At 40.6% G+C, this 27,464-nt stretch overlaps 1 long non-coding RNA gene across 1 annotated transcript; it reads left to right on the top strand.

Annotated features, from left to right (window-relative positions):
- Positions 1-369: 369 nt before the first annotated feature.
- On the top strand, positions 370-23,635 carry LOC128852457 (uncharacterized). The gene is made up of 3 exons (XR_008450289.1): positions 370-425; positions 8,687-8,824; positions 17,127-23,635. It is a non-coding gene; the product is annotated as an uncharacterized LOC128852457 (long non-coding RNA).
- The last annotated feature ends 3,829 nt before the right edge of the window (positions 23,636-27,464 follow it).

Genomic DNA, 27,464 nt, shown 5'->3' with positions numbered 1-27,464 from the left:
AACAACAAGGCAGAAATAGTCTTTGCCCTCTCTCCAGGGTGGGAGGTGTTAATGGACAGGTTGCAGTCCGGGTGGAGGTGAAAAGCAAGCAATCCGAACGCATCTATCAGGCATGTTCCTGTCAGTTGCTCTAAAGCAAGTGAAGTGATATAATCACAGAGAAGGCAAACCAAGCAGAGCTGAGGAGTAGTGGGTTTAGTAGACACCATCCCAGGCACTGTAGTTCTTCCAAGGCTGAGAGGTTTGGTCTTTTTGAATGGAGGAGGTACCTGTCCGAGTCAGAGGTCACCACCAGCTTCTTCCTAGGAACAAGGTGTGGAAAACTTGTCACATCTTAATGAAAACTTTGACTTTTTCTCTAAGGTTATGGATGAAGCAAATACGGAACTTCCTCTCGAAAGCCAAAACCAACAATGATTGAGATGGTGAGTGCCTCAGCATATGTCAATTCCCTGACATTCTCAAAGGATAACTTCTCCTGGGGTTTAATGAATTTCTTTTTCTTTGCATCCATTTTTTTTCTTTCTTTCAGCTCTTTTCTGCCTAGAAAGGACTTCCTTCCCTTGTCTCCCTTTGATTGAAATTTCTGCTTCTGTTCCTTGCCCCATATTTGCTCTCTCAGGCCTTCTCCACTGAGACTTTTCATTGCAACATCATGAAAGTGTTTGCAGTTCTTGTTCCTGTCTTTTACTACCTACCTGCTCCCCATCCCATTCCAATATCTTCTCTAGCTTCAGCTCAGTCCTCTCTCAGCTTCCCCATGTCCTGGTTGACATCATGGCCCCCTTTCTTCACCTCATGGATGGTGACTCCTCCTAACTCCTCAATTTTAAGGTTTCTCTATACTTCTTTTTGAGTCTGTTACACTCTAAGTTCACGTCTCCCTACTGCTTCATTGCAGGGAGGTTTAGCAGACTCTAAATCGATCAGCTAAGCCCTTCCTAACTTTCTCTGTTTCTCCAACAATGTTAGATTTAATGAAAATTAAAAACTAGTAAGTTTACTTATCTGTCTTCTAAGAATCATCCTGGGTACATCAGCATGCTATCAAGCAGTACATGTTAAAAGATAGTATCCAGATACCCAACTTCTCAGTAGAATTTGTGCTTTTTTATAACACTCTAAAGGCTTTCAATTGTTACCTTATTAACTTAATGGATGAGATTCTAAATCCCTGAAGACCAGGGTTGTGCCTCTCTGTATCTCTTTGGCTTGCTTACTCTTAGGTTTGAGTGAAATGACGTTAGAACAATGCTATGGCATGCTGGTAAAAATTCAATGTAATCCTTTCAATTTTGTATTGAAACATTAGGGTAAATGGAAATAGACTCAGACTCTTGATCTGCTCCACATTAATGCGTTCTCTCTAATAATCTATTGTCTTTGTACTGCTTTCCATCTCAGATGAATGGACATCACCTCAAGCTGGTCCTTGTTCTATGTTTTAGTTCCTGTGAACTATGTTAGAGAGATGGATAAAGAACTCATGGCTGCCAATTGAAGAGGTACTAAGGTCCCAATGCGAATATATACATAAATACGTTTATGTAAGGAGATATATGAAGACAATATACAAAATTGTAATTTCTGCCTTCGGGTCCTAATGGTGCTTCTCTAAAGGACACTGCTTCTGCCACATGGTTGAAAGCACAGTGGTTATTTCTGCACTTTTTTCCTTCTCCCTGATTTTTTTGGTCTTGTTTCCTAATTGCTTTTCATGGTTCAAGTCTGTTTCTTGTTAAGTAACAGTTTTATTTGCTGTTAGCACAGACCTTCTGATTTTTCCAGTAGCACAGTGTGAGATAACAAAAGAATAGCTATTATCACTTGGGAATAATTTGCTATAGTTTTGGAGTAATATCTTTGGTAACAGTAAATGGGAGGAAACAGCTTCTGAAGGTTCAGTTTGGTTAGGAACTTTGGTGTCTGCCATTGCGGAACTAGGAATCGGCTTTAAGGCAATTCCTTTACCAACAAAAGCAGATGATTTCTCCCATGTCCAAGACTTTAGGTTCACATATTCTGTTTATTAGTTCAGCTGGAATGTGCTTAGAGAATGATAAGGCTGTTTTCATATCAGATGAAAAAACTTGATAAGATGGTTGTGAGGCTGGATGTTCAGACAGTTAAGGTTTTGATAAGATATGAATAGACCAAGTAGCCTCAGAAGGTTTGGGAAAACATTTTAAAAAGTATTGGGAAATTAGTGATACTAGAAATTATAGAAGAGTTGTTAATGTAGATTAATTTTTAATAAGTGCATGAAGAACCTTCATATACTTATAGAATGAAGAACTAGAGCTATATGGAAGCTAGTTAATCTAAATTCTATAGGGGTACATGTAAGAAGTGATTATTAGGGTTTTTCTTTAGTTAGAGATTTTTTTAATAACAGCAGCTGGCCTACCAGCCTAAGAAGTCTGTAAATATGAAGAGACTAACAAACTGCTTGCAAGCTTTTTACTCTATCAGAATGTTATCAATATTATCATTGTGGGTTTTTTTTATAATAAAGACCACTAGGACGGCTCTGCTGTGTTTTTGGCTGGGACTTTCTAAAATTGGCTGGCAGAATCAGAACTAACTAAATTAACAAGTGTTGTTTAAGTTCTACCTAATGTGGTGTAATATGATTGTTACTATTCTGTCTCACTCTAGTGTCATTCATCCACTCATTCAATTCCAGTCATTGAGTGTATATTCTTCACAACCCCCAGATAAATTCAGGCAATGAGATAATCTATTTTATGGGAGAAATTTAAGCACAAAGAAACTAAATTGTTTGCTGGAGATCTAAAATAGCAAAGAGGATAAGTGAACAGCTCTGCCTGCAAAACACAAAACATGGATATTTTGATATTGCTTCTATGCTGCTTTAAATTTTGGGCTATTCCATTCAATGCAGTTTCAGGTCCCAAAGACCTGTTGTCCTTCATTAGTCTAAGCTGCAATTCATCTCTGTTTTACTAGAAGACAAATCCAAAATCTGTGGTGAACTGACAGTGTGGAGCATTTCCCTCCCTTTTTGCTTGATCCTCTTTTGTATTACAAATTACAAGCCTTCAGAGCTGACATCGAGCTTTCTGACATGAGTTTTCTGGAGGGGCAGGTCTACTTTGATCCACAGGCTTTGAAAGAAAGTGGCAGTGCATAAGCAAGGTGGATTTTGCCTTGAGTCAAGAAGATCAGGCCCATCTGTTAGTAGTGCTAGACCTACCTCAACCTAACAAGTTCTTATTGACCATCTGATTTGCAGTAAAGGATTGTGAGTCCCGAGCTCAGTACAGTTGCAAGTCATCTTACTTGGGTTACTGACACAATTAGCTATTTTCTACAAGAGGCTTACAAATGGATCCATGATCAGGACTAGTGACCTGGAGGATGAGTAGTAATGAATGGAAGGTCTGTAACACAATCTCAGGTTATCCAGTTGCAAGGGAAGGTTCCCTTTGCAAAACCAGCTGTTTACTAGGTGGAATACATATGCTTACAACTACTCTTGGAGGACAGCATGCTCTCTTTGTGCACTTTTTGCCTTGTGGGAAAGGCTTAAAGGAGATTTTGGATCAGCCCTTGTAGTGATCATGGCTAAGTCCCAAGTAAAGCGTTCACTTTGCATGCTCCCCGGAACTGGTCATCCTGAGTGAAGAAAGGCTTAAGAAAGCTGATCAAGAAATGCTGTGCAGGGCTCTTCAGATCTTGAACAGTGGAATTCCTTTCCAATCCTCTACCTAAGACCATCTCATTGTTCTGCTAATACACCTTGCTAATGCAGCCACAAGAACTGAGCCTTATAATACTGCAACACAGCCTTCGGAGGGAGCTCACTGCACCTACTAGCTAGCTATGAAAAACTAGAATTAGTTTCTTTAAAAACTCTGTCTATTTCTGCTCATTGCAAAACCAAACAGACAAGTTGATGCCACCACATGGGTATGGTATTTCCCTATGATACCATTATATCTGTTTTCTTCCTAAAATATCCACTGTTGTGTATCAACAGAGATTTCTATAAATCTCATAGGTCTGCAGAAATCTGGTGTTGTGCTGCACTGAGACTTGTGTCTAAGTAGACCTTAATTTCACAGCACAGGAGTGCTGTGAGTCCACACTGCTCTGTCCTGTTGTGCTGCTGGTAAGGATGCTATGCTTTTATGCAAGCTGCAGCATAGGTACACTCATTAGTTCAGCCAGCAGCCTTTGTGAGTGAAAGCTGGTGAACAACAACAGCTGCAGTTTCAGTGGAGAAGACATCAGAACAGCAGACGAATAAGCTGTGGCAGTGGTGGTGTGTGAAGTGCTTTTGTATTCGTAACAACCCACTTATTTGCAAAGAACACAGAAAATCAATCAAAATCAAATGCAAACAAAGAAATGATAAATTAATCAATAAAGCCATAGGCTAATCAAATGACACCCTTCCCAATTACTCTAATAGAAAAAAGAACAATTGCTGGTTATGGCTCTTGGTTTAGAATGACACTGTTGCAACCAAGCTCTGATCCAGACATTAGGTAATTAAGTTAAGTGAGCTGTATGGAACAGGATTCCACTTGATGTTTTTTATTTAATAAAATAAATGGATTCACTTTCCCAATTTTGTACACCTTCCCCAAAGACCGTAAAAGAGCAGTGTACATTGGTTTGTATGTTTGTATAGTCTCACAGCTGTATCTTCTACTGTATCTGCTCTGCACCCACTGCAGAAAACTGTGCCTTTATGCTGTGGTATAATCAAGCTTCAGCTTCAAATCTACTAATCTCTATTTTTCTTGTTCTAGAAATCCTCTCCTCAATCTACCAGAAACAATTTGCTTCTTTCCAGATTAACTACGTGTAAACTACCTTGTATTTAGTTCTTTCAGAAGCTAAGAGTCTGTGGTTGGGGTATCTTCCCTTATGTCTGATGTTTACTTGGGGATGCAATGGTGGGCATTTGCATCACAGAGAGAATCCACCCTCTTTGTCAAAGAGCAGGCTCTGGTCATTTTCTGATCTTTCTGGATTTACATGTGCTACTCAGAAAAAATACAAGTCTTCTCCTCAATGAATACCATAGTATATTCCCTTATTCATTGTTCATCTAGTACAAAAGCAAGGAGAAAATTTTTATTTCAGCTGACTGGAGTTGGGAAGGAAGGGGTTGTAAAAGGAAACTATGTAGATTTAGCCTTGGGTCATTACAATAATCTACGGAATTTTTTTGTGCTTAGGTACCTATGTGATCATAAAAATTGACTTTGGCCCTCAGCCCCTCTGAGGGGGAAAACCAAGGGATTTGATTCCTCCAGCCAAACTCCCTGAGGTTGGAGTGCCTGTCAGGTGTGTGCCTGTGTATTTCATGGGCAGGGTCACTGTAGAGATGCTGTCTGGGTACTGCAACAACCTCTGTGTATTTTGATATTCTTTGCATTGTGGGGGGCCTTCCAACCAAGCAATGAGTGCTTTTGTAATGGTAATCATCACCAATGAGTGCCAAACTGATGCTGAAAATGCCTGCAAATAAAACTCACTAAGACTCATTTTGGAGTTTTGGAAAGCAAGCATCCTTTATCAGGCCTGGGCAACATGCGGGAGTGATTTCCATCAATCTTGTGCAACAAGACAAAGTCTGGTTACAGAATATATTTCTCACTTACATGCATATGTATAAATTTTCCCAGAAATCTTACACATATTCTATTACCTTCCAAGGTCTAATTTTAATGTCATGAAACTTAGCAACAGTCAAAACTCTCGCTAATTTGGAGCTGGCTCCAGCTCTCTGCTTGGCCTTGGCTTTAAGATAGATGAAAACTCCAAACAGAGGTGATTACAGAAGAAGAGGCATCTGTTCAGCACAGAGCATACTGAACATAAGACATTATTATCTTCAAGGAACAAACAATGTCTGGAAAACACTGTTTTAAAGAGAACGTGCTATCAGAGGGACATTCTGTGTAACTGTCAAAAAACCACAACTGCTTAAATTAAACTTAACTCTACTTTAGCTTATATCAAAATATTCCACTTTGAAATATTCTACATATTGTATCAAAACCAATGAAAGTTAGCATTTCTTCTGGATAATACTAGCGTGTCTCTGGTGCTGGAGTATAACAACAATCTGGGTGTTTAGTGATGACTCTTTCAACCTCTCAGAGGTTCCAGACCAATCAAAAATATTTCCCATTATCTTCCCTTATTCAAGAAGAATCTAGGACTGGTGAACCAGCAGAAACATTTGCTCAAAATACAGCTGCTTTTCATCATCTCTAAAAACTTTGCTCCCACAAAGTTTTGTGTAAGCTTTTTAGTTCTATTTTTTCCCCTTTCCTGTGACAGTGAAACTTGTGTCAAGATAATGAGCTTCATGCTTTCAAATCAGGGCTTGAGTGTTAATTAGGTCGCTCTTACTAGAATGATTTATTGACCTATATTTGATATTAGCAGCCCTCAATTTTCCTCCATAGAGAATTGGTGAAAATCACCTTCATCAATCTTTAAGACATTGATAATCTTATTTTTTTCTCTATTTCAAGTTTTCAGACCAGATTAATAAATAATTTACTCTGAAGGTCTGATTGATCAGTTCTTCAAGATGTTGAGAAGCCTCAACAAAGGAAAAAAAATCTTGATTTTTTGATATTCAAAGCAGATTAATAAATATCAGCTTCTGTGGACTGATTAACTATTTCAAGGTGAACTGGAGGGATTTCATTGATTGCAGTAATCACTGGATGATATTTAATATAACATACATAGAGAAGATTGTCCAGCTATTTATGTAGGAAAAGAGCCTACAAAAGTCTGTAAAGCCAAAACCAAATATCTGATCTTTCAAAACATGATAGATAGCTTGTGAAAGAAAGGGAGTTCATACTGAGAACTTTTAGTCCCTTACTTTTCCTCAGCTGGGTCTCAGAATTTTTTCAGAGCTCTTGACATAGGGGATGGGTAACCTAAGTACTAGTAACCTACAGATTTGTGTGTATTTGAACATCTAACATGCACAGTGATGCTCTGATGTTGGTCTCTGGAGTACCCTGCAGGTGAGTTACTTTCTTGTACTGACTGGGATGTATTTTATTTTTTTGGTAAATCTAATGAAGTACAAGCCCCATGCCTTTTTCAGTATGGAGGCATGAAACTGTCATGATGCAATCTTATAACAAACAAAAGGAAAACGTACTCTTAGGCTGTGTAGTTCCTTGCTGTAGATGCTGTAGATGCTAGAAGTTTACATGGATGTAAAACATAAGTAGACAAATTCATAGGAAAAAAAAATCCTTTGCTGTTTATCCTCTTTGGTTTGGGAAAACCTTTAACAGGAAAAATACATGGAAAGCATCACTGAATGCTTGTGCTATTCTAATATGTTTTCTAAAATAGCTGCATTGATCAATATTGGAGGAAATATCCTGGACCACCTAGTTCTCTGTGCTGCTCTCTGTGGCTTATGTGACCATGCTTCCTGTATGTGCTCAGGCACATGTTCATCTTTCTGCCTGCATGAATTATTTTAGTGAGTTGAATTATCTCTAAATTGGGCAGAGGGGTAGAAATCTCAAATATAGACAGTTTCTACACATTTTGTAAAAAGAAGTGGCCAGGAAGAAGTAGAGGAGAATTTATCTGCATTGTCAGTATATGATCACACCTTTTGCTAGACAGTAGAGAGGCTACGTAACAGTGTGCTGTTATTATCTGAAAAAACTATAGGGGGAAAAAACTTCAGAACTCATACTCTGTTAGGTACCAGAAAATCTAGCCAAAGACACAGCCAACCAAAGAACTCATTTCAAGTACCTTTCATCTGAGTGTTTCCTTTACAGAATCAAACCTGCAGAAATTTCCCTGAAAGAAAATTATCATCTTTTTCTTTGGGCCTGATTCTACATAGCAAAAATGGACTTGTGGGAGAAGCAAGGCCCTCTCTCCTCCTCATGAATTCAAGGATCTTTAGGTGTTCTTAGCAATAATCCAAGATAGGTTTCTGCAGGGCCTCCATGCTATGATTTTTAGGTATTTGAGTTCCTTATTTATGTCTAGAGGAAAGGAACAATGTAGCTCTGAAGTCCTCGCACTGGAATACCTGAATCAACAAGAAAAAAGAAAGGCTTATTCCAGCCTGCGGGTAGGAATAACACACACACACACAAGGCCAGATTCTGCATCCTTTGCTTTGTCTCAGTCAGTAGGTTCCTCTGACTGGAGTCCAGGTAAGAGTTATGAAATAAGTTGCTGCTCAGGAAGGGGAGGTAGAAGCAGTCTCATAGTGAACTAACTATAAGAGGCAAACTGGCTACAGCTCTGGGACCCAAACACGGTCTTGCTGGCATTTCTAGTCCTTTACAAATCCAGGCTGGAAGGATGTTCCTGTTCTAACAGCCCCTCCTGGAGTTGGTGCTGCACTCTGTGTTAGCAGGACTTAAAGGTCATGCAGAATTTCCCAGGTAGGAAAAGGAACTTGGCGATTTGTATATGTTTCGTGTTTCCAAAGACAAAACACCAAATCAGCCTGTGCTAGCCCTCTCTTATCTGCCTTCACTTTTTAGTCACACGGTTTCCTTTCTAATAAGATCAAAAGGGCATCTAAGAATAGTAACAAGATTTCTTTTCTCCCAGTATGAACTCACAGATTGCTTTCTTCTCCAGCATGTTGATGTTCCTGATAACTGACCATGCCTTTGTATTTATTCATAAGGGCGATTGCGGTCCACAGATCCATTTGGCTGATAGCAGGCAGATCAGTCTGGAGACATGACTGGACAAGAAGAACTAATTGATACACAAGGTTGGAAACATTTGCAGTGAAAACTCTTCTCAGGGGAGATTGGAAATGGTAAGAATGTCTTCTGCTCAACATCTTAATATAGGCGTATGTGGATTGGCCTTTAGATAAATGGGAAAAACAAAGAGAGCACTCAGCTCTTTCAGTACCAGTATAGATTAACACCAGTTAGTTATAATAAATTAACACTGAATTTGAGCTGCATGGGCTACATGCAATTAGCTATTATGCTAAAGTGAATGTTACTGATCACAAAGGAGATGCTAACGACTGCATGGGTGGAAGCAATGCTTGGGGAGACATAATGTATCTGCTCACTTGACCTCCAATGGGCATTGCTTAAGTCCCGCGGAAGGACATCGGGTTAGACACTTGTTTAAACCCAGATTGGCTATTCTTAAGTTCTCATATAGCATAATAGCTAATAACTTTGACTAGAAAATCTATTTTCCTTTCATACAGTTGTGCACTAAAGAAGGGGGAGAATGAGATAGACTAGAAAATGTATATTAAAAAATGGCCTAAATGTGGAAGGGTTTTGGCTCTGTTTTTGAATTAGAGGTAGAGTTGCTTGATTTTGTTGATACATTTCTAGCTTTCTGGCCTTTAGAAAAGTTTCTAATAAAAATCAAATCCCAGAAAGACAGCAACAATTTCTCAGAGGTGGAAAATAACATCAAAGTAGAAATGATTTTTAGAGCTGGCATTTCTGGGATGTTTAATGATAAGTCAAACTTGCCAGAGCAGAGAAAAACTGAGCTAATATGCAACGATCAGAAATTTTTCCCTTGACTACCATATCTAATACTATCAACAAGCCTGCATATTCCCTACAAAGAGCATATGGGAAAGCTTTGGCTAATGACTGTATGTACAATCTTGGGAATATCTCTTTTGCAAAAATGCAGATACTCCAAATAAAGTTTTTTATTCATATATATATTTATTTATGAATAACTGTTAAGTGAAGGTTAAACTCATTGGCCAGAATCCTTACAAAGCCTCTCCTATTTACCACATTGGGTTACTTCGCTGCTGTAGGAAGAAACATTCCCTCCTTCCTAATTTGGAACTACTCAGACATATGTGGTAAGACAGATCCAAATCTTGTGGTGCAATGAGTCATCAGGAGGAAGAAATCTGAATTAAGAGATGTAGGATTATCTGGGAAAGGTCTGGCTCACTGACAGAAAGCAGAGTAGTACTCACTTTTGGACCTGGTAGCGTTTATATTCTGTGGACCAGCTGGGAGTCCCACAGACCACTCAGGTGCATTGCCTGATTGCAGACAGATCTATGGTAAAAGTCCTGCTGCTCTCTTTATTGCTGCCCTCATACCTTCCTTCCTACGGGAGTGAGCAGCCACTAGAATTTAGTCCCTGAATGAGTTTAATAGAGATGCAGAATGTGATGGAGCACAGAAAGAAAGGGAGTTGGAAGTATGGACTGAAGAAGGTATGGAAGGACTGCTGTGAACACATTATTTTAACCTAGGGTGTAAGTTGGTCCTGGTATCCGGGAGAGGTGCCTATGCAGGCTCAGAGGCAGCTCTACCCAGGAGGAAGCCTTGTGCCCAGATAAAACTGAGTATTGTTTATGCAGACCTTTGGTTTTAGTTCAAGGACTGGAAGAGATCTATCTCCTGCACCACCCTCAGGAAGCCCATTCCTCTAACTGCTAAGAAAACATATTTTAAAAGAGAAACCTGTCCATTAAAATGAGAATATGGTAAGGTCAGTTGTAAGTGTTACGAGATTTGAGAGAGACAACCATGATTTTTACTCTTGCCAATAACAAAGGTTTTAAGATTTCCTGTCAGTATTGGGATAAGGCATATATTAAATTAGCAAGTGCTTCTGGTTTGTGTGGAGGACATACTGCTGGGTTAAGAAGCTCGTTAGCAATATTTGCTGAATTCATATTTATTCCCAGAATCAATACTTGTAATATACTGATTAAATCATCTGTTTAGGACAGCCCCATGCTGTAGCAGGCGTCCGTTCCCATCACAACACATGCAACACAGCATTTAATTCCCATTATTATTAATGAGCACTGCAGGCTTAGTTCCTGATGTGAGTCTCTGAACAGGCATGCACAACCTCATCCGTCTGCCGAATGTTTTAAGTAGTATTTTTTCCAGCACACTGCATGTGTTAACCCTTCCAGTGCCTTCACTTTGAGGTCATTAATTGACTTCAGTAAGAGCTCTGAAACCACAACAGGGCTCTTCATTATCTCGGTGGGCTTTGGAAGAGGGCTCAGGGGCCTTCGCAAGGAAACCAGAGAGGGTAAGTCAGATATGATGGAGTTGTGAAACTGCACAGAAGAATGAAAAAATTCAGGTTTCCAGTTCCACGAGTCTGAGTCATTTCAAGAGGGAAATACCACTTCTGGATATTAGTTTTCTTGCCCTTAAGTTAAAATAATAATGATTTTAATGATTCCCTATTCTCAGTACTCTATTGTATTATGAAACATTTTATGACTTTAATTTCTTTAATTGTACTGGAGGCACAATTTCCTGCCCTGGAATTTGGCTGCTGAGCGAAATCTTTCCTCAGGGGACTCCCACTGTTGGACAAAGACATGCTCTGGTGTCTGCAAATTCCAGCTTCCAGCTGCAGCTTCCCCTCCAAGACATGGTTTGTTGCAGCATTTCTGCTAAATCCTGACCATCAGCCATAAGGCACAAGTTCAACTTTCAGAGGTTATAAATTCATCAGCTCCAATTGCTGAAATCCAGGAAATTGAGTCCACTGCTGTCAGTGGCAGAAGTTGGGTGTGCATGGAAATAGAGGTTAAACAGATGCTTCCTTCTCACACTGCAATTCCTTGCTCACTTTTTGCCTTTGTCAAAGTGGGGAGGAGGGAAGAATCTCTCCTTTACAGAGTTTTGCATTTCACAGCTGCAAATTATTGCAGGAAGGGTGAGTGGTCTCTTGCTCTAGGACATGTGACAGCTCCAAGCTTCCACTTGTTACGTCAGTATAAATTCCTGTGCCATGACTAGAATTTGTCCTAAAGTAAGACATTTCAATTATAGAAGAAAATGCATGTGTCTGTCATTTTGCTCATTAGTCCCCCTTCTCCATATGCTGAGAGAGCCTCTTTGGGGCTTCCCTCACTCTGGGGCTTCCTGGAAATAGCTGCACTTGTTACTGAGACTCTGCTTGTCTGCTGGATACGTTCCTCTGAGCTCAGGAGACATCATGTGTTGCTGTAGGTCCTTGGCCCTGGCAGCGAGCCTGAACTGAGCAGATGTGGAAGTGGGTGTCCAGAGAGCCGAGGGATGGCACTTCTATGATTGCAAACAGTCTGAGAAATACCGACTGGCTGTGCTGAGTGTGTAGGGCCTCAGTGGGAGCAGGCGGCTGTGGTGCTGCGATGGGAGATGGGGATGTGGTGGGACTGGTTGGGGGAGGAGAAGTGCGGCTTGTGGTGTCTGTGAAATTGTCACCTAGACTAAGACAACACAGGTGAGATTTCCCCTGTGTTACGACAGGCAGTTAGTTTCTTTTTCCCAGCTGTCCCAATTTAAATCAAGAGCAACTTTAGGGGCTGTCATGATGCAACAATTGCAAAACCCACAAACTTTCAATGATGGGCCAACAAGGAAAATTCAGACTTAGGATTTTCCATCCAGTCTTTGTGCAGGTTGCAAGAAAATCTGGAAAAAAATGGAAACTCAGCTAGAAGGAATAAAAGTACCAGAGGTTTTGTCTGGTTTAGCTTTTGTAGTGCCTTTGTACAGGGTGTATTTGTGAGTATTTGTGTGTCTGGGCACAGGGGTTGCTATGCAGGTGACGCTGAACACAATCAGCCACAAAACCAACTGCAAAAATCTGCTGTTCCCTGAGGATTTTGACCACTGCCTTTGATAAACCTGTGCAATTTTCTCTCAAGAGGCCAGAGAAGGAGCCGTGGGCACCTGGACACGTTCTCCCAGTTAAACAGGGATTTTTGTGGAGTTCATCCTGAAGATCCCATTTCGCTATGACAAAGGTGTATGAGGGATGAGTGTATTTTAGGCATTTATTTACCTTGTTTTCAGTAGTTGTGTTTTCTCATTCCATCGTATTCTCTCCTTTCAGGTAATTCTTAATATTTTAAAAAAAGCCCCAAACAACCCTGCCTGATGCAATTTGAGGCAAGCCAGGCACATTTTATTAAGAACTGCAAAACACTTAGTTGCACAAGGGTTTTCATGTGTAATCAGATGCAGCAATTGGCTTGATTGCAATTGCTTCTGGGTCTGTTGCACACAAGCGCCTGATTAGATTTTAGTGGTGCTGCCAATTCCAGAGGAGCTTTCAGCCTCAGGATGTGAATGGGCCTTGGGGAAATCATGTGCCTCATTCCTAGTGCCACCACATGGAGAAGAGAGAGATGGGATGGGCAAATGATTTAGCAAGGGCTCGCTCTCTGAAGAAATTGTTGTCTTGGTGATGAATTTCCAGCTCCTCTCCCTGCCCAGTTTAACACTGGGAAATACTTAATTATTCTTCTTTCAGCTTCCCAGTGATATTGGATAATTTTATGCCAGACACCCCCTCCTCGACCACAGGGCTCTATCAACTGCTGTGTTGGAGCTCTGCTCTGCTGTCCCACTCACATTTTCTGGAGGGGGATGAACACTGCCAGGGAGGGAGGGACCCTTTTCCTGTCCCTCCAGCTTCATATGTATGGTTAGCAGGTAGCAGTGCCCACCTGGATGGAGAAGAGGGGAACAGAAGTGGCAGCATGACAGCACAAGACATCAGGCAAAGCTGGTAATGTTGAGTCCTCAATAACATTTCCTAGCGATTCTGGGTCTTTTCATTGTGGTACCACCTATATGTACTATAGGGATTCACCTGTATAGCCTCACTGTGAGGGCTGTGCTCTCTGTTCTGTCTATTTACACTCCTGAAATGCAGAGGATGTTTCACATTTCTTCCTCCTCATTGTGAGCCTCCTGTCTGTCTCAGCAGATCTGGAACTCTTCAGCTCAGATGAGAGAGGTGAGCGCTTGAGACGGTGCTGTATTGGTCCCAGAATTGAGCCAGGAGCTACTGCAGCGACAGTGGGCGAGTGCCCAGGAACCGGACTGGGGCAAATTACCCTCCACTCAGGCCGTTCTGGGGACTCTGGTGGCTACAGTCATTTCAACTAGGGATTGGGAGATGTTTTTGCAAAGGTGTTTTTCAACTGTGAGGAAAATCAAGTTTTTGTTGAAAGCTTTTGCTCTGGAAAATCCCAATTCTGAAATATCCGATTGATGAATAGTGACATCTTTGATCTAAACAAATGCTGATGTTCTTGGCATTTTTGAAATGTCACTGCAAAACTAAAATCCTCTTATTTGAGACTTCTTCACTAAAAAAAGATCATCAAGTTGAAATGAAATTTTCCTGTAAAAAAAAATCACCTATAATTAAAAGAAAAAAACAAACTCTGCTTTTTCATGAAGGAAATATTTTATCAAAAGGATTTAACCCACTGTAGGGTGGTAATATAAGTATTCTTCACATCAGCTGCCTCTCCAAGTGGTGCTTGAAGAAGCACAACTTCAAAATCAGACTTTTTGTTGTCCTGGTGGAGATACTTTAAGAAGACCAGATTTTTACAGGTGAAATGCTCTGAAAATCACCCAGCTTCTGGCTGTTTCAAGTTTGATGTTCAGACATGCCCTGTGGCTCTGGTAACTCTTGATGATTTCCAGCCGCTCAGTCCCACTCTGGGAACTCACATGTGCCCTTGCCAGTGAAACGGATGGGAATTTTGCCTGAAGAAACTCTGCAGAATTGGACTCTGCTCTAATTTGTTTTTCATCATGTATAACAAAGTGCTTATTTACTTTTTTTCACTTTGCCCATCTTGGGCAATTAAATCTCTGAGTCATTTTGCTTTTATTTCAAATAAGTTGCGCCCCCTGGTTCTCTGGCTTGCCTGGAGTTTTATAATGCTCAGATAGCAGAAAGAAAAAATGGCATTAAAACACCCTAAGAAGTTAAAATTCATATGTTTAGATTTATAGTGCTGCAAGGACTATCCATTCATTTGATGAATTTCTTGATTTCTTTGTTTCCATGTAAGTGTATGTTCTTATTAAGATTTTTGGCAGCAATGAGATTTGTTAACAGTCATTCATTTCTTGAGAATAAAGCTCTATGATATGGCAATGTGAGAAGGTGGTCTCAGCCCAGTGGAGACCATACAGCTGGGCAGCATGGACAGCCCCAAACCTGGGAGAGCAGAGGAGCTCTAGGGCAGCCCTGGCTGAGATGTGTTGGTAGAGCTGTTAGTGGGGAAATCATTGTCCACGTTTAGTACTGGAGATCTGTCTCTAGGCAGGTGATATATGCATCTCATTCACTTTAACAGAAATAAATGAGCGAAAATTAAAGATTTTGTTGGCTGGGAACAGTTCTCCTTGGATTGAATTTAGCACCTGGGGACAAGAAGCATTCGTACTTTCACCACGGAGCTGCTGCATGTGAGCAGAGCTTCAGCACTCAGTGAGGGCAAATTACCTTGTTCTTTCTGTGTCTGAGAACACTTTCAGCACAATTTAGGTTTGTTGCATTTAACCAGTAAGATCTGGGGACTTTTAACCTGAGAAGAATTTGCCAGAAATATGCACATAGGTGGATGTCAGAATACAAAGATTGGTTAGGTTCTCACAGCTTGATAAATCAAAAGCATTTCCAAACAGCTGCAATTTGTTGACTCCTAAACATTTCTTATGGAGAAGAAGAGAGCCTCTGAAATTCTGCATCTGTGCCTTACTGTGAAGCACACATGACTTTCTTTAACTTAGACTCCTTTCACAGATGCTTAAGGAACAGATAAACTTGGTATGACTGTGGATAGCTTTTAGCTTTCATAAACAGAGATGAGGATTAGAAATGGACCCTTCCCTATAGGTAGCAGAAGGCGATAAAATATTCCTCAAAAATTTATGTGTTTTATTTTCAAATTCCCATCTTTTTGTTGGTTTTGTTTACTCTGTTTGCAGGCCTGGATCTGGCAGTCCTGTTAGAGGTTTGACCCATTCAACTCTTCTTACAGGAAGCAGAGACAGCTATGATAGGGCTGACAGCTAGCTCTCTGTCTCTGAATACAGCAGGTATTAACATAAATATTGCAACATACTAATCTCCAGAGCACTTCTTCCCTGTGTGCACAGCATTGGTTTTATTTCTTCCAGTTTCATCAGTTATATATTTAAGTAAATACTCTGAATGAAGGGGTGTGGTGCCCTGGGCCCAACTGTTCTGCAAACTCTGAGCTTGTGTAGAAAATGCCGGAGCAGACAGGCATGGACTGGCAGAGAAAGGCAAGAACCCTTTGACCCAGCACTGAGTGTGCAAATAGACAGTTGTCATGGCATATCAGAAATTTATTCATTCGTAGGGATTGTCTCTCCTCTTATCCTCCTGGGTGACTTTCAGGGTGACACAGAGTAGGCTAGAAGGTCCATAGGCAATTCTGTTTTCTTGTGTTTAAAACTAATGCTGCTGTGATACATCCATCATGGCTGAATTTTGAAAACAGGCTATGCGAAATTTTTCCCCTTTACATGTTGACGCTCACTTTGCCGGGGAATTTTAGAGAGGGTCTCAAGTCAGTTTGATTTTGGTAAAAATTTTAAAGTTATTATTTTAGCATAACCTGTTACTGGAAGGATAGACTTCAAAGACAAACCAAACCCCTGGGGAAGAAATAACTTTTGCACAGCTTTCAGGAATGGAACTAAAAGGTGATTGTCCTGGCTTTGGCTGGGGTAGTGTTAGTTTTCTTCACAGTAGTTGCTGTGTTTTAGGTTTAGTATGAGAATAATGTTGAAAACACATATTGTTTTAGTTGCCCAGTAAAGTTTATGCTTTTCTGGGCAAGAGTTAATTTTCCTTCTAACAGCTGCTTTTTTTTTTTTTTTTTTTTTTAAATTTAGTATTGTAAGAGTGTAGATAATATACTGATGTTTTTTGTTGTTGCTAAGAAATCAAGGATTTTTCAGTTTCCCTTGGTTTGCTAGTGTACTGGTGCAGAGCCAGGACATCTAACCAAAACTGGTCAATGGAATGTTCCATACCATCACATCATGCTTATTATAAAAATGAGAACTTGACTGGCAGGCAGGCAATCCAAATTCCATGTTCAGTGTTCCGCTCACTGGTATTGCTGCATTTGCTGAACTCCTTGTGATCTCTGCGCTCACTGAAATCATTGCTCAGGATGGGGTAATACTCATGAGTAGCTGTATTTTAATATATTTTTATTATTTATTATTATTGCTATTATATCTTATTTTATTGTTCTATTCATACTGTTTTTATCTCAACCCACAAGTTTCCATTTTCTTTTTCAGATTCTCCTCCTCATGCCACCTACTTGGGAAAGGTGAGAGAGTTACTGTGTACTGCCTAGCTGCCAAATAAGGGCTAAATTACAACACAGGTCCACCCCCCGTGCATGGCTACGCTCATTCCAAAGTATTTCTCTCTTCCCCTGGAAGAACATTTCTTCTGCCTCTCAAGAAAAAGCCTCACTTCATCCACAAAGTGTTGCTGACCTTTTGACAGTTAGCAAAGAGATGAGTCTTGGATGATTGACTTCCTGCGCTACATCAGGGACAAAGCAAATAAACAGTCCCTCGCTTGGGAGAGACAGTTCACATAGCACCCAAAGCCCAAGCAATGCACTCATCCTGGTTACCTGGAGTCATTTGCAGCCCACAGTCTGCCTAGGTTACAACAGAATGAATAGTTCTTCATTCCTTTGATTTTTAGAGAGCTTTGGCTCAAATTTCTTGCTGTGAGCACAGCATTGTACGTATCTTGGTGAAAGCTGGGCTTACAAAGTACTCCTTCTGCTGTGTGAGACACTTCATTAACTGCTGGGGAAAGATGGGAATGGTACAGTAGAGATGAAGGGCAGGTCTGCGTTTCAGTGATGGAATTGCAATTAGCAGCTTCAATTGTCTGTAGGAAGAAAACGTGGCAAGTTGGAATGTTTTCAGAGCTTGCTATTAGGAGGAAAAAAGCAAAGGAGAGAGAGGGAAAAAAAAGGAAGAAAAGGAACAAGTCCAGGTCACAAATATAATAGAAGAGAACATGAAGTCAGCTTTTCCTGTCTTGTTGTTATACAAGGCTTTTCTGTGTCTGCCAGAAAGCTGCTTCACAGCAGAAGTAACCCATATTACTTCTTTATTTTTTAAACAAAAAGAAAGTCACCAATTAAAATGACTTGAGTTTATTTCAGCACTTTGTGCTCTGGGAGGCTCATTGATTGGAAGGGAAGGCACAAGGTAGTCGGCTCTGCTGTGAAACAATACAGTCCTTTCAAGTACGTTCTACTTGCCCCGCTTTTGTCAGAAAATATTTCAAATCACAGATACGAAATGTATAGCAGAGACTCAAGAGATCACCTAATCCATCCCTCCAGCCCAGCGGCTGTTCCATGGACATGTTTTTCTTTGTAGTTCATGAAACCCTTCTGCAGGAGTCATCACACTTTCCTGAACTACCTCACTCCTAATTCTCCTGGTATCTAATTTAAATCTCCTTTGTTGTAGTTTAAGAGTTTATGCTCACTGCTTTTGCTCTGTCCCTAATTGACACAAGACAATGTCATATCATGGAATCAGGAAGATGTTGGGTGAACAGCCTCCTGTTCAAAGCAGGGCTAACTCCGATGTCAAGGCAGGGGGCTTTTCTCACTCAGTGACAACTGTTAACTCATTTGAATATTACTACCTGGTTTTCTCTCCTTTTCTTTAAACACTTTGGCATCAATTCTTTGAATCTTTTTCATACATCACATTTCCTAGACCATGTTTATTAGTCATTGTTGTGTTGTTAGTTGTAGCTGTATATCTGAGGGATTCTCTCATACATACATGTGCACCCAGACACAAACACGTGCAAACACAGCTAATTTTAATGATTAGAGCAAAAGAAGCAGAAGCCTTTCCTTGGCAAAATGACTGGGTAAAATCCTTAATTCTGCATACTGGGAGTAACAAACTGAGTTGTGCAATGTGAAGTGCAATGAAAGATTAGATGCAATAGATTATCCGGGCACTGGAAACATATATGTCATGTAGTATGACGGATGAAACATGGTTATTGGTATAACAACAGAGCATATGCTTGGCTTTCACCATTTCAGCAGTACTTGCTGAAAGGTCTCCCAAATCTCATTTCAAACTGTATTTACCTACTAGCCTGGCTGGCATTGTTGTGACTTTGACCTTCAGCATGATTTTAACCGGATATCCCAGGCAGCCTTTCAGCATCCCTATGTTCACCGCTAATAAGATTTTGAAGAAATGGACTATGAAGAGGAGCTGGTGCTGCTTGCAGGATCACCAACCAGGTTGCGCATTGGAGCCTGGCTGTGAGCAGCAGGGATCACTTCTATTTGTTGACTGGCGTAGCTGGGCAGATATCTTGATGGATAGGAAGACTGGTCCATAGTAATGTGTTTGAACATAGCTCTGAAAACTCATAAATAATCAAGGAAACCAAACTGCACTGCTAGTTTATTTATCTGGGAGCCTACTTCTCTGCAAAAGCTTCCTTGCCCTAACTTGGCCCAGGAGCCATGCTACGATGAAACTACTTCTAAGAGATAATGTTATTTTAATATTTGCCTACTTGTAGAGTGTTAGATGTTGTGGAGACACAGGGTAGGGAATTTAGTGATCACAAACTGAGCTTAAATAAAGGATAATAGAATGATACAAGGGAACTTAGTGCTACGAGGATATAAATCTTGCAAAGCAATGAAAACTACTTAATGCTTGCATGGTTTTAGGGAGCTGCTATTGCACAGGAGTGTTGTAAAAAGGACTCAAGAAAAATGGTTAGGCAACTTTCATAAATTAAACCAATTCCGGATGCTGTTCTTTAAGGAACATATTTGTCACTTGGATTTTAAACAATCTCAGACACAACTCCTTGTACAGTTACTATGCCAATAATATGTGGGTTGGTGTTGTCATGCTTTTAATGGGTAGATATTTTCACTTTTATCTTACTTGTAATGTTGTTATTAGAAAGCTTTGACCAGAATGGTTATATTCTACCTGTAGCATGTCCTGGGTGTCTGGGTACTTATAGGACATCCTTGAAAAGGGAATTAAGAAAAGAAAGTTTATTTACCATTGGCTCAGATCACTGCAGCGGGTTTCACATGCTGCCACTGGAATACTGTTAGACACCTGCAAACCAAAAAAAAAAAAAAATCACTAGTTGAAAAATCACTAGTGTAGAATGAATAAGCAGGAAAAAAGTTCAACTTCTTGTTTACATTTTTCCCAGCAGATGTTCAGTTGTTGAGACACCAAAGCCACCGGATGCTGGAAGAGTCATTTATTCTGTATCGTTGCCCCTGGGGGTGCCACCAAGCTGGGCTGGAGGCGGCAGCAGCTGCTATATCTTGGTGGGGTACTCAGAGTAATGACTGTCATTTGCTGGACGGGTGGAAGTCACGGTGGTCTTCTGCTCAGTCACCACCTGGTCCCTGTCATATGCCACAGAGATTGATATAAATCAAACTCTGTCTGCCGCGGGGGCCTTGAGAAAACAAATTGATGTTTTAAAGCACAAGAAAGGAAATGTCAGCGATGCAGTCCTAACAGTCTACCAGTGCGCTGGGGGGTTATCATGCTACTTGGGTTGAATACTGAAGGAAGTCATCCACTAGTAGGGGTAGGTCTGGAAGCATAACTAGAAGAATAAAGTCTAAATCAAAGGCCAGTGCAAGACAACAACACATCTTCCCTTATTGTACATAGGGGTGGTGAGATCTGGCATGAAATAACAGCTAGGGTAAGGGATGGACTCTGCCTATGAAGATATGCAGACCAGACGCCGCCTAAGAAAATAACTTGTAGGAAACAACCAGGGCTTCCAGGAGACAGGAGACCTTTATGCTCAGAGACCTCAATCACATATCTCATTTTGATTTGGTAAACTTTGACAAGCAGGAGGATCCACCGATATCATCAGCCTTTTTGCTGATGGCCTAGATTTGCTTCTTTTCTTGTTTATTACTAAACTAGCCTCAAAATGTGTCACCATTGTTAAGGTTAATCTCTTGGAACTGGTCTCAGTGGTGGGAGAGCAGAAAACCTGCAGAATAGTGGATGTTTACACCTCTTGGCAAAGTCAGGGCAGATATGGGGTTTTGTGTCAAGTATTAAGCAGGACATCCAGAAGTTTTTCTTCAAATTGAAAATAAAACTGATGAAGCATACTCTATGGAGTGCATTTTCCAGGACTCCCATTTTCTACTGTGTGATATCTGCTACCTGTCAACAAGATGCAAAAAATACCTTATCCCATCCCTGGAAGAAGATTAGCCAGAGTAGTTAGTGACTGTTATGAATTTCTTTCTACAAATGAAATTTTCTTTCAACTGAATTCTCCCAATGAAAGGGACAGGCACAGATGATTCTAGTGGGATGTGTCTTGTGGGTGTTGGAACTAGATGATCTTTAAGGTCCCTTCCAAACCAAACTATTCTATGATTCTATGATTCAGCTGCAACCAGATCTACATTCATTTTTCCCCTCTCTGCAAAACAAAACAAAAGAAGAAAGCAGGAAAAATAAGTAATTTCTATCTTGATCAGTCTGGATTAATAAGTTCCCTAGTATAAATCACTTGCAGAGCATTAATTTTTATGCCAGTCAAGGAAAATTAAGTGGCCTAATCACATTACATGTTCACCGTTACAGGAACTGTGGAGCTTTTCCTGCATTTGGTTGGAGGCTATTCCATTTGGCTGGACTCTTTTGATACTGCTTTGCCTGTGCATGCAATTAAAGGACTTTTTTTTATTAACCAGTTTTTACATTACACTCAGTGGCCCCGTCACACAACTAAATGACCCGTTTAACAAGCATGATAAAATCCTCATTAGGGCCTATTATAGGATTTAGTGGAATCTTCCTGCCTCACTACTGCACAAGCCTTATCTAATTAACTCCGCCACTTAATTCTCTCCCTCCCTTTTCTTGCTGTTTATTGGGCTTTATTGGAAAACAGATCCAAAGAACACAATTAATGTAATTTATCCTGGAAAATCCCCAAACATTAGCACGCTGCAAATGGAAATGGAAAAGGCCTCACAGAGTTCAAGCATAGTAGGCAATTACTCCAGAAGTACAGCACTGAGTATTATCGTGTAACTTCTTACTACACTTTCCCAAGAGGAGCAAGGAGGTAATTCTAGCCAAGAACGTTTAAAACAATAATTAAAGGTCATATTTGTGTTTGAGCAGCTTTCATATTTAATTGAGGAAAAGTGCGTGCCTTCAAGAATGAGATGTTTTTTCTAGGATGTGCAGTACAGAAAGGAATGGAATGTTGTGTTCATTGGTATAAATGTAGAGCAGCTTCCAGTTATAAAGTCTTGTGCAGTATTTTGCAGCCAGATTTGCACCAGAAGACAGAATTCAGCCACAAGAGGTAGCTATTTTTTTTTTCATGGCAGCAATGTGTAGAACATTTATGAAACACAAGATGTGCCACAATACCACTGTTGACCAATAAGCATGGGATAGACACTTGGGAAGACATTACCATGCTATCCTGCTTTTTTCACGCTCTGAAACCTTTAATTTGCAATGCTGTTAGTCTTTTTCATAAGGTGTGGTTAACTCCTACCAGATCCCAAGACATCACAGGCTAATTACACTGCACCTGAGATGGCCAACTAGTCCCAGGGGCGCCCTGAGGAGTTGGAGGCTGACCTTGGTATGCAGAAATTAAAATCTAATTGGTTGTTGGGACTCTTAGTTAGATTCCAGTAAGGTGAGATTGCTGTCGGAATGAAAAAGTTCTGACACTTCTGTGTTACCTTTACCTAGTAGTTAAGATAGGTGTAGAGGGTGACTAAGTTTCTATAAGAAATCAGAGTAATCTCCACCCAGTATGGGATCATGGTACAAGATGCATGTGGGTGTGCTCCAGAGGTGGGTGGTGATGCAGAGAGGTACAGGTCTTGTCTAGCTCTTCATTTTAGCAGATTTATGTGAGCGTTTGTGTTTATATGCACCTAAGAAGGACAAAGAAGCTAAATTAACCCCTTGGAGATGGACAATAGGAAGAAAAAGATAAGACACAGGCCCAGAATACAGTGAGAGGAAAGCAGAGGATGAGTGAGTATTTTTCATTCAAAAATGTCCAACAAGAGCCTAAAGACAGGCACAAAGGGTTGTCCAGTTCATCTCTTACTCAGCAGAAGCTGATTTCACGCATACTTGTAAATGAACCATGCGTGGACCTCGACTTCCTCCTCTGGGAAGAAATTAACCAAATGTCTTGGCTAAACTGGGCAGTAGCCAAGTGTGACAAACAAATAATTGCACAGGATGCACGAAGCACAGGATGAAGCAAGGCTCAGTCCACATCTCCTGTTTTTCTCTGAACTGACAGAGGAGGGTTTTTTAACCTTGCATTGATTTGTCCTCTTTTGAATTTGTCAGATCAGGGCTATTGCCCTTTGGGCAATGAGCTTCACACCACACTGAGCGGTAAGATGGAATTTGCATTATACAGGGCATTGGCATGCCATTCCTTTGGGGTTCCTAGTATTTGATGCTATAAATCTTTCTTGTTAACTTGCACCTGGGTTTTTGGAAGCTTGATTCTCAGGGAAGTTCAAACTTGATTTCATTGACTTTGGCAAGCTTTTGAAAAATTTGCCATAGTCCGCTGTTGCTGTTCCTTCAGAAGGCCCCAGCTCTTGTCCACCTTCTTTAGTACAGCTGTCTCTGTGGGCAAGAAATCGGAAGGATGCAGCCTAGGCACAATTAGACAGGCACTGAAACTCTAGAAGGAAGGACCGGAAGAAAAGCTGAGTTATAGAACAGCCTCCTTACCTAGAAGCAAGGGAGTTTTTTTTCTGAGCCTAATTGTTTCATGAGCCAATGCATTTGGAATAATAATAATAATAATAATAATAATAAATCTGTGCTGGGAAGAAAATCCTTAATTAGTTTGCAGTGATCCGAGAAGCATGTTGTGTGTCCACACACAGCTGCTCTGTCATGTGTGGTTGAGCTCAACAAGAACATCTCAGGCATTTCTTTGATTCCTGAAGGGACTTGGTGTCTAAAAAACACAATTAGCAGCAGGAAAGATGTACTGCATATTACCTGGCTTTGCGGAATCTTTGCTGAGATGGAAAAGGGTTACTCCTATCAGTTCTTGCAAACCATCTCAGCCCAGTGACTGAGGTTTGACAGTCTGGTAGAGAAGAGGTTGGTATCCTGGGGACAGGTCACAGGCGCTTTGCACTGCCTGAGTTAACCTTTGTCCTCTCCACCAATCTTCCTCCTGATCAAGGAGCACTGCAGTTTTCCCTGGTTTGTTATTGTGTAGGCGTGTACCAGAGTCAGAGCAGAGATTTTGGGGCTAAAGAAAAACACAGCCTATGTGCTGTATTGTTGGCAAGTAGGCGCTATAGCAATTAAATTTATGTGTCAATTTATTGTCATCGGAATGGGTTTAACCAAGATGAAAGAAGAAATGCTTTGATATTTAAAAAAGTCAATGCATTCCATAAAAGCAGGATTTTTTTGGCTTCAAATGTGTTTTGGTTTTCAGGTCAAGTAAAATAATGATATGATTTAATGTTACAATGAGGTCACTGGAAACATCGTTGAGGTAAGCCAATAGAATATGATATCCTGAGTGTTTTTGTGGGTCATACTTGTCATATTTACCTAAGTAATGATTATGTAAATTAGATTCTTAGACAATAAAAATAATAGCTTCCTTGAGTTTTCTAAGGCGATGTCCGAGGATCTTCTGTTAATCATATTTCCACTGTACTGGGGCTGTAAATATGAGAAAGTTCATCTGTCATTAGTGCTAATGTTGATTTCAGCAATAGAGGAAGTTTGCTCATATTTTCTTTCCTCCCTCCATACAAACACAACTCCCTGTGATAACTTAGTGTGAGACTACTGAATAAACACCCTAGTAAAGAAAAATAATTGGAAACTTCACCCAACATTGAAATGGATCTGCAATCACAATCACCATGGGATGGGGCATCATGGAATAAAAACACTCCAAAGGAAGTCTAAGAACTAAACTTTTGGCAGCTTCATGCTTACAATATGTTTCTGTTTGTTTCCAGTAAGCAGGTGTGATCACAATATGACAATACCCTGGCTGATGCCAGGCCAAAAATGTCCCAGTAATTCTTTCTGGAGCGTCATATTTGGAGTGAGAATGGAGGATGTCCTGGTTTATTATGGGTATGACTGTAGAGGAAAGTCCCAAACAACACTATCTCCACAGCTGGGCTCAGCAGGAGTGAATTTTGCTGTGCAGTTTGCTCTCTTTCTGAAGTGCATTGCCTGCTTGATAATTACAACTTGGCTTTCAAGTTGGAGGTAAATGTCTCCAGGGCGGTGTGATCCTGGTGCTTGGACAGAGAAATTTCTTGGCCAGGAACGAAACTGCCATGCCAAAACAGTAAGGAAAACATGGAAGCTATGAGTAAAGTAGGTTTCTTGTCCACCACCCACTGAGAAAAACTTTCTGGCCACCCCAAGCGAAACCCCATGCCTCAAATATTGTGGTAGGCATTAGGTATGTTATTATCAATAATACAATAGATGTATGAATCTTCAGAAGGGGATGGTGTCTGTGTTTTCTGGGATTTCATCTGCAGTCACCTTTAGACAGTTCCAGAGCAATTGGTACAGGAAGTTTCTAAAACAAATGCAAAAAATGAACCAGGCAGTGAGTGTGCTCACAGCTCTCATCAATGATAATCTCCCTTCAGGTGAGAAAAGCTGCAAAGCTCTGGGGAGAGCTGATGCTTGCTCCCTGGTTAGAATTTCACGCTTTTCTCCAAACTCTCCTCTTTGCACTAGGAACATGGAGACACTCAAGTTTCAAATACAAGCAGAGTGTAAGGAATTACTGCAAACCAGCTTGGCACTTGCTGGTAGACGCACCAGCACGATGCGATCTGCCTCTGCTGGGAGCATCACATCAGACAGTCATGCTGGAGTGAACTCTCTGACTTCAGGCAAGGTTGGCTTGTGCTTACAGATCTAGATGAGTCGTCTTGGAGAGGTTTGCCATTAATACAAGCACAGGGAAATGATGTCCATGCAGGCAATAGCTGCCTTCAGCTTGGAAAACTGAACAGACAAACACTTGGAGCCAACATTGTCAGAGCACGTTGACTCTAAGGGGGTAATTTCCAGATTTTTTTATGCCTTTTAGTCTTGCATTCTGGCTGTTTCTTAATTCAGAGAGTCAAAAAAACCCTGCCATGACTATCTGTTCTGATATATTCTGTTTGGTGGATGAGATCGTTTCCCTGTATTGACTCTTGCTTCATCAACAGCCTGACTGGAAAAGCTGCCTAGTCTTGATTCCAGGTTTCCCTGTGACAGAAAATCATCACAGGTGCAGGTGGTCATAGCTCTTAATTACCAGAACTGTTATGTGTTTGCTTCTTGTTATCTCACTGCAGTAATAATTTTTGGGATTGCATTCGTACCAGCCTACTGATTTGGAGAGCGCATTAACCAAGTTATCCCCAGATAAGAACTGAAAGGCAGAGAGTAGATTTTGCCTCAACCACCTCAGCTCTGAAGACTGACAGATTGTCTCTCAGGTGGGAAGTCAGAAAGAGCACAATTTATCTGCATGGATGAAATTAAAGGAAAAGTGGGAAACAAATTTGTTAAGAGTTATGTCTGCCTTTAAAAGTCAGGAGGTGATGTTCAGGTCTTAATTGTTGTAAAAGTGCTGACAGCTGTTTGATGAAAATGAGGGTGATTTGTCATTGTAACTGGAGACTAAATAAGCGTGCCTGTGTTCATGGACACTAATTTCATCCACGCTGAATCATCTTGGTCTGTAGTTTTTTGTGGGGGTAACTGGGGCTTGGCAGGCTTTATAGATCACATTGTTTTGGAGGGCTTTGTGATAATATTTGAGGGAGGGCAGCTGTCTGCGAAGACACTTAAGGTATGCCGTGTCCCTGTGAAGAAAATGAGGACTGGTCTCTTCTGATCATGTTTGCTAAGACCGCAACACTTTCTTGGCTCTGCAGACTCAGTGTGGCAAGAAATTGCTGCACTGTGGAAACTCTTTGTTCTTCTTCTATTTCTTTTTATGAAAAGAAAACTGAAGTAATAAGGAATTCCATTTTAACTTGTCACCTCAACCTTGAGCTGGCTAATATTGTTGAATTAAGCCCTAAGAGTGTTTCTGTTCTGAGCTTTTTGGTTTGCTGTTTGCCAGCATTATAGCAGTGAATAACTCACATTATCAGCACTGTGAAGGATAAGAAGGAGGGAGTGCACAAGGTTTTGTTCCCACTGGTGAAATGAAAAATATGTAGAAGATCTGTCTTCTGGAGCAAGAGTGGGTTCAGGCACTAGAAAAAAATGGCCTGTCAACTTTTCTGCTAAAAAATTAGCTTTTAAACAACAAAAGTATCAGTTCTCTGGGAAAAAAAATAGTATTTTATAAAAATGTGAATATTGTGAAGATTGACTTATTTTCTACATCAGCAATACCTCTGTGGCACATATAGGCAGCTATACTATATACTCCGTTTTCTTCTAGAAGAAAATAGTTCAACTGCATCTCCCACGATGCACACTTGTGGAACAGCAAGACTTCTGGAAAACTTGCTGAGAAAGGCTCAGCTTGCC

The sequence above is a fragment of the Cuculus canorus genome, chromosome 6 (assembly GCF_017976375.1).
Source record: "Cuculus canorus isolate bCucCan1 chromosome 6, bCucCan1.pri, whole genome shotgun sequence".
Classification (NCBI taxonomy): Eukaryota; Metazoa; Chordata; class Aves; order Cuculiformes; family Cuculidae; genus Cuculus; species Cuculus canorus.
This window is presented reverse-complemented; position numbering and strand designations above follow the sequence as displayed.